The sequence below is a fragment of the Pinus tabuliformis genome, chromosome 4_1 (genome assembly GCF_031772625.1).
Source record: "Pinus tabuliformis cultivar Carrire ecotype Pingquan chromosome 4_1, CPIR1, whole genome shotgun sequence".
Taxonomy (NCBI): domain Eukaryota; kingdom Viridiplantae; phylum Streptophyta; class Pinopsida; order Pinales; family Pinaceae; genus Pinus; species Pinus tabuliformis.
The window spans coordinates 284,996,278-285,005,110 of NC_142303.1; the positions used below are offsets into that span (position 1 = coordinate 284,996,278).

At 39.6% G+C, this 8,833-nt stretch overlaps 1 pseudogene; it reads left to right on the forward strand.

The window, feature by feature from the left end:
* The first annotated feature begins 3,302 nt into the window (after positions 1-3,302).
* On the forward strand, positions 3,303-6,266 carry LOC149175374 (subtilisin-like protease SBT1.5 pseudogene; annotated as a pseudogene).
* Positions 6,267-8,833: the final 2,567 nt, after the last annotated feature.

Consider the following 8,833-nt stretch of genomic DNA (forward strand, 5'->3'; position numbering starts at 1 on the left):
ATCTTTAAGCATGAGGGGGGAACTCGACTCCCTCTGAAAGGTGACTATACTATTCCTAGTTGCGATGTACCTTCCATTGTCCCCCATCTTAATGTGCACCTGCAAGTATTTTTCCTCTAGGTCACTGAAAAAAGTCTTTATTCTTGGTGATGTGGAACGAGGCACTTGAGTCAAAGTACCAAACACTCCCCATCATTTTGGTGGCCATGCATACAATAAGGGTAAAGTCAAGTTCGAACTGTGAAGCCAAGGCTTCACCGTCTACACCTCCTGAGGTCTTCTTGCTTGTCTTCTTGTGTGGAAACTTCATGGCATAGTGCCTAAATTCATGACAATGGAAGCATTTAAGTTTTGACAAATATTTCTTCTTTCCCTTTTGACTAGAATCTGGGTTAGATTGAGATTTATTCTCTTTTCCCTTTTTTGCCTTTCTAGCCAGTGCAAAGTTTTCTTCATCTTCAAACTTGGATGAAGTCTTGTCTCTAGTATTCCACCTTATTTCCTCATGTTCCAAGTCGAACCATAAGTGCTCACAACTCAATAGCTTCTCCCTCCCATTCACCGAATCTTGATAGCTATGCCAACTCTTGGGAAGGCCTAATAGGGCTAGGGTTACCAAGTCTTCTTCAGGGACATTAACAATGACTCTACCAAGTTCATCACAACAATGTGTAAACTTGCTCAAGTACTATAGAATTGTGTCAGTCTTTTGCATCTTGATACTTCAAATTTTATCCTCGAGTGTGAGCTTATTGTGGTCACTACTATTCTCGAACATTTTTGTTAGTGCTTTCCACATTGTGAATGAAATTTCTTTTCCGTGGAGATTTGAGACAATATGATCTTGTACTCCATCCAATATGGTTCCCTCACTTTGGTTACACCATTCTTCCACTAAGCAGGGTTACGGGCATCAGATTGTGGGTGTACAATATCTATCTTGATGTACTCTAACAGTTCATTATCATCCAATACTGCCTCTATGTGATCCTTCCATGCAACAAAATTTGAGGTTTCTTTTAAGGCAAACTCTAGCCTTATTCCATTGAAATCCATGTTCTGAGTCTTCAAGAAAACATGAAACACTGATCTCCATAATTGAATCTCTGAGAACTGACATCAAGTTTACTACTCTACTATGAATCCTGCTCTGATACCATGTAGAAATTATGATGTAGATTTGGAACTGCTCTTGAAATTTACTCAATCACAAGACTCAAAGCTACTTTACTGCTTTGTGAAATACAATTCACAATCTTGAACACAAATCATAGACATGCAAGAAGAAATATCACAAATGCACAAATATTTATCTAGGGGAAAGAAACCGCTCAAAACCCATTCCTATCTTTATTACATTAATCAAAGAATAGAGATTCATACATATGCTTTCTCAAGCCTGAGCACAACCTGCAAGTGTATAGTCTATCTCTTGGCCTGACTAAGTGACCCTGTCCAACACTTAGCCAACTTTCAAGTCCTCAAAGCTCCTATTTCTTGCGTCGTTCCTTAAGGAAATTATCCCCTATTATTTAGGAAATTCCATCAATTGGATTCCATAATTCCTTTAGTCTCATCCTTTGATTGCATGCACCACCTGTACACATTGGAATAGTCTACAATTGATAGTACATTACTTTGGAATCTCCGTCTCAACTAGTTAACTCAAATTCTCTGCATGCAACAACTACTTTGGACTAATTGATCAGTTAAATGGATGATCACATAGTGTGACTAAAGTCACACTACACAACATGTCCTTCCACTTGTTCCTTCAATAGTTAGAACTAGTTTAACTGACAATAACTCAATTTAACTTAAATGGATTGCTACAAATTAGCAATCAATCATATTGAACTGAAATCAAGCTTATCCAACTCGAATTAAATGATTTAACTGAGTGACAAATGCCATGTCATCTAAGTTAACTACCTCCAAGATTTATGCCGAAATAGAAATTAAATTTTTCTCTAGTTTGACCAAGGCAAGGTCAAGCTGAAATTTTCTTGCTGCATTTTCAACATAAATGAGGAGCTTCACTAAGAACACCTCCAAAAGTAAGTTGGTCCATTTTCATGCTTGCTCGGTTCATTTCCCAAAGAGATTATGGTCTCCTCAGCATGACTATTCTAGGCATGGCATTACACATAACAAGGTTGCATTCGAGAATGCCACGTAACCCTTTTGTGTGTAATTTACTTCTCCAAATTTAGCATAACTATCAATGGGAGAATATAGTATCAACATCCCATATGACCAAGCCATTTGCAATTTAATTAAAGCATATCATAGAGTAGTTCCAATAGTAGAATTGCTAGTCTACACTCCTAGTAGTGGAGTACTTTAACCAACTCACAGAAACTCGAGGTATGGTTGAATAGTTCCTTCTATCATTGTCTCTTGTGAACTTGGGGGCCTTATCCCGTTGACCATTGATGTTATCCCTTAACTTGATGTCTAGTGATGAGTAAGTCTAGTGATTATGTAGTCACTAAAAAAATGCCAAAATGTAATTATGTAGTTTTGAGAGATCGGACAAAACAAGAACCATGAATGTTACTCCTATTCACCATATTCTTTATTCTTGGATTTTCTTTTATATAATAACGGGATGAAAGGATAGGTATGTTTGTCTTTCGCCTATTTCCCTCTCAACTAGAGATTCCAAGTGGATCAGACAAGATTTTAATTTAAAATTCATACATGAAATACTAATTTCTATCTCCAATTATCTTCCACAAAACCAATATACTCTTCCTTGTCCAAGAGTGCGAGAAAATTCTGTAGTTAATCTTGATCCATGTAGGGCATATAGAACTGTGAATCCAGAAACAATTGGTGAAGTAGAGGAGGCGAACTCAAGGTAATGAGTTGTATCTCTCTGAGCACAAACTTGAAATTGCTTTATCTTCAACGCCTATAACCATGATATAATGATGAACAACTTTAAAAGTGACTTAGTCATTAAAAAAGCATAAGAAAAGTATAATCTATCACATTACAAGTGTGATAAACAATTCAACACTTGAAATTACTCCAATCATCTAATATTAGATCAGACGAAACATAGCAAAGATAGAGTAGGGCTAAAACAATAAAAACAGAGAATAGTTTTTCCCAAAAAAAAACCGCTTTAAAATATATCTATAAAATAATAACTATAAATTTTAATTAACTTTTAATATAAAAATTAAATAGAAATGATGTCTATAATATTTAATATTAAAATGATATTTGTAATATTTAATCAAAAGTCTCGTATAAAAATATAAATAAAAAACTTATTCGAATTTTACACAATGATGTCGTTCGAACATCACTCAAATTTTATTACGTTGATTTTAATTTGCCAACGTAACGTGGCAATCCAAACTGTTATCTCTGCTCGGAGTTGGCCTCAGTGTTTTGTAATTTTATGGAAGATATTTGGTTTGGATTTAGCTAGAAAATAATTGTACAAACTAAAACAATTAAAAGAGAATAAACTTTAGATATTCACTAGTCATGAAAAAATCAATACATTTAACTCCATACACACATAAAGTTAACTAAGCTCAATAAGTTTTACATTACGTTAACTCAAGATAACTAAAACTAAATGTTCTTTTATGTTTACACCAACAAAATAAAATATCTATAAATGAAAGATATTGTCTTCTACTAACGTCTATAATTTAAAAACATAATCAAACCAGAAAATATTAGCGTACATAAATGGATAACCAGTAAACTACCAACCCTCACACACTATTGGCGCGCAGAATTCGACAGGAGTGTTTAATGTGATTGAGAAGGCAATCCTCTATCTTATAAATCTAGGTCTGTTTTCAATTCTGTTTAACGGTTCTTGTTCAGCAAAGTGAGTGGCTTAGGGAGTGAAACAGAATTCTACAATGGTTTCTCTGGATATTTCCAGAAAACCAACATTGCCAGTGTGGTTGTTGTTATCAGTGTTCTGTCTGTGTCAACTGTTGTTGGCTGGATGTACCAGCGATGGACGGAAAACGTTTATAGTTCAGGTTGACAGTAACTCAAAACCGGCAGTCTTTCCCACTCAAGAGCAATGGTACACATCAATCGTTGCTTCTGTCAAGGCCACCGTCAAAACGGAATCGGGCTCTTTTATGGATGCGCAGCATGATGATGCACTGCTGCTTCATGTTTATAGCACTGTTTTGCAAGGATTCTCCACAATGCTAATGGAGCGCGAAGCCGCAGAGATGCAGAGAACACCGGGAGTTCTCGCCATTTTTCCCGATCGTGTACTCCAACTTCACACGACGCGAACCCCGCACTTCCTTGGCCTCGAGACGCCCAAAGCAAGCCACTTGTGGGCGGAATCCAATTACGGCTCCGATGTAGTGATCGGTTTGATTGATACGGGCATTTGGCCGGAACGGCGGAGCTTCAGAGATCAGAACATGGGTCCAGTTCCGATGCACTGGAAAGGCGAATGCGAGAGTGGGGTCAGATTTTCCAAGTCCAACTGCAACAAGAAGTTGGTTGGAGCTCGGTCTTTCTACAAAGGTTATGAAGCGACGGTTGGTCCGTTGAATGAGACAGTGGAGTTCCGTTCAGCGCGGGATTCAGAAGGCCATGGCACGCACACCGCTTCCACCGCCGCGGGCGATTTCGTTGATGAAGCCAACCTGATGGGGTACGCGCCGGGAGTCGCCAAAGGTATGGCGCCCAAAGCACGAATTGCGGTCTACAAGGCTTGCTGGTACTATGGGTGCGCGAACTCCGACGTGCTTTCTGCCTTCGATAAGGCGTTAGACGACGGAGTTGATGTTATCTCGCTGTCACTTGGGTCAACTGCGCGTCCTTATGTTAATGACACCATTGCGATCGGTGCCTTCGAGGCGGCGCGGCAGGGAGTGTTCGTGTCTGCATCGGCGGGAAACAGTGGCCCCGGTAATTATACCGTTAGTAACGTGGCTCCCTGGATCACCACGGTTGGGGCCGGCAGTCTGGATCGCAACTTTACGGCAGACGTCCACCTCGGCAACGGGACAGTTATCCCCGGGGTATCGTTGTACAGTGGAAAGGGATTGAGCTCGCGATATCTGGTGCCTCTCGTGTATGGTGGGAACGCATCTCGCACGAACGATTCTTCGTTAGCTATGTACTGCGTTCCGGGATCGTTGGATCCCAAGGTTGTCATGGGCAAGATCGTGCTATGTGAGGATGGGTATGGTGGAGTTGAGGTGGGGAGAGTGGTTCAGAAAGCCGGCGGCGTGGGAATGATAGTGAATGGCGATGGGTTCGTTGGTGAAGCGTATACCCTGCCCGCATCTAATGTCAATCAGTCTGCCGGCGCCTTGATCCGCCAATACATTCAATCAACCAAAAACCCTACCGCCACCATAACGTTCCGTGGCACTCAACTCGGAGTCCAGCCGGCCCCTACTGTGGCTTTCTTTTCCAGCAGAGGGCCCAATTACATAACGCCGGAAATTCTCAAACCCGATCTTATAGCTCCTGGCTTGAACATTCTTGCTGCTTGGACCGGTGCCAAAGGTGCTTCAGGACTTTCATTCGACCAGAGGCGAACGGAGTTCAATATAATATCTGGTACGTCCATGTCATGCCCTCACGTTAGCGGGATCGCTGCATTGCTCAGAGCAGTTCATCCCGACTGGAGTCCCGCAGCCATCAAATCTTCTCTCATGACGACTGCTTACACTCATGACCTTAAGATTCAAGAGACGATGGTTGATGAAGCCACCGGAATGTCTTCAACCCCTTTTGTTTTTGGCGCAGGTCATGTGGATCCCGAGAGAGCTGTAGATCCAGGGCTGATTTACGACCTGGGCGTCAATGACTATGTCGCCTTTCTTTGCACAATTAATTATACCGCGCAGGCCATCAGGATTATCACTAATACAAATGTTACCTGCCCTGCTCATGGAGGACAGCTTGGAAATTTCAATTACCCCGCATTTTCTACTGTCTTCAATCTGAACCGGTCTTCTGCCCTGTCGACAAGCTTCAGCAGAACAGTCACCAATGTTGGTCCTCCCGTGTCAACTTACACAGCCACAGTGATAGCCCCAGTAGAGGCGGTGGTGACAGTGAAGCCGAGAATACTGAGATTTACCAAGAAGGACGAGAAGCTAAGCTTCGTGCTGAACGTCAAAGCCAAGTCTCTGAATATTCAACCGGGAGCATCAGTCGGAATTCATGGGCTGTTGTCTTGGAGTGATGGACAACACGTTGTGCAGAGCCCAATTTTAGTCACCGTAGAAAACATTCCTCGTGAGTGAAGCGCGCCTGAAACGCGTTCTCTATGTAATGGTCCATCGAAGTTTCCTACCTCTATGTACTTGCAGGAATAAAGCAATGTAATAATGATAGCCAGTTGATTTCACCCCTATCAGTCATATTTAACTGATATCCTTAATGTACAATATTTCAAAAATCCACTCCTATCAGTCTTATTTAACTGGTATCCTTAATATTAATATACAGTATTTCAAAATATTCCAAATCTAAAATAGAAATCAAAATGTTCATTTTCCATTATTTCAAAATCTGCAATAAAAATGAAATTGGCCCACTATGCGGAAATGTCATAGAAATGTATAAGTTGATGTCAGCATTTGCTTCTGTTCACAAAATAATAAAAGCTGCAGAGTGAGATATTCACTGTTAAACCTAGAAGTATTTAAACCTATCCATACGTTCAGTATTCATAGTTTTAAAGTCGATCATTTGATTCAATCAATGTCAGCATTTTGTATATAACAGCATCTTGGTTACCAGGTACGATTCTAATTTCCAAACGGTTTTGGAATTTCCTTTGGGACGGTAATGGTCACTGGAAGATACGGGATGTACCGATGGGATAATGCAAAAAAATCCGTGAAACAACCAACCAAACCAAACCAATGAAAAAAGGCGAGAAATCCACTGAAAGAGAGACACTTAAATCCAAAAAAATTATATGAGAATGGAGAGATAAAATAACAATTCTCATAAATCCAAGCATGTGAGAATAGGCGAGAAGAGGAATATAAGATGGCAAATTCAACTTTTATGGGTGGAGAAAGTGAAAAGGAAACGAGATTAAGCACTCTTAAATGTATAGTAATTAAAAGTAAAGTAATCCCCTGTGTTAATTAGTGTAAGTAGTTAAATGTAAATTTCAGTCGGACACTTTGTTGCGAGTCTTACGTATTTTTAGATAACTAGTGTTTTTAGAATAGGTTAAACTCTAAAGACTCATAGTGGCGTTTTTAGAATATGTTAATCTCTAGAAACTCATAGTGGTAGATAATTAAGGATTTTTGCATTGCTTTCATTATGTATATACACATATGCACTTGTTTTTTTCTATAATGGTATCAGAGTTCATATACACTAATCAAGGAGTTACATATTACTTAGGAAAAATGTAAGTTAAATCTTTAAGTCCAAATATAATATGCAAAGTTACGTTTCAAAAATTGATGTTTGAATAAAACTTTATTGGCTGGTGCAAAGGTCATTCTCTTTTTAATGCATATAGATACTTGGTTTCATCTCCTATTGGTAAAAATAATGTTGGTGTTAAGTGGATGTATAAGATAAAATTGGATGAAAAAAGTAATGTAGAAAATGAAAAGCAAGGTTGGTTGCCAAAGGATGTGCTCACCAACAAGGTATTGACTATGGTGAAACTTTTGCTTTAATAGCAAGTTTGAATACTATTAGAGCATTGTTAGCCATTCTAGCCTAAAATAAATGGTTAAAGGATAAGATGGATGTGAAATCATCTTTCTTGAATGGAAAACTCGAAGAGGAGGTGTATGTTAATTAATAATTAGGATTTGAAGTAAAAGGCTAGGAATACAAAGTATACATGTTGAAGAAAGCCGCGTATAGTTAAATTGATGCATGTTTACTCACTAGTGGGTGTTGGACACCTAATCCTCTATGGGTTGGTGTAGAATGTGAACAACCATGAGAGTCCAAGAGACCTTGGGATGTGGAACCCAACGGTCACATGAATGTACTATAAATGTATATCATTGTCAAATAATAGATGTACTCTCCTGCTTATCTTTAATATTCTGTTGCTGCCATGTGTGTGTTTGACATGGTATCAGAGCGCACCATATCTTGCCCTGCTCATATTTGAACCACTTGTTTTATGGCCTTTTCATGCAGAAATTGAGCGTTTTATTCCTCATTGAGAGAGCGGGCACTAAGCATTATTGGTTAGAGTTGCATGGCCCAAGAGAGAAACGCACATGAGCATGTTTGTCATATCTATATTTGTGTAGTCCTAAAGAAGTATACACCTCCTTATCGGTAGTCTTCTCAGTGCACAAATAGATGTGGTAGTTGATGAACTCGAAATGCTTCTTGACTAGATCCTTCAGCTGCGGCTCCTCCAAGTACTCTAGCTAGAAGTGCTGACAATATACTTGATCGAGAAAGATGGGCCAAGAGGAGGTTCTTCAACCTGGCGTTCCTGCCAAGCCTGGATACTACTAACAAAATTTCCATGGCAGTCCTCCTCCAGACATAGTTGACAGGTATTGCAACGGAAGCATAGTGCATAGACAGTGTCTGCCACGATGCAGTGGCTGTGGATTGGAGAATAAAGAGCCACTTTTCCCTTTCAAATTCTTTAACAATTACAACCCGTATGTTAAGAAGATCTGGCCGTTACTCTCTAGTTGTTCTCTTAAAAAGCTTAATCTAACTGAGCTGAGAGAGTTACTGTCTTGTGCAACCGAAGAATAAAGAGCCACTTATGCAACAATTACAGCGAATGATGGACGAAGCTACCAAGGAATTTATATCTCACTAAACGGAAGGAGCAAATCCCCGAGAGTTATCAGTG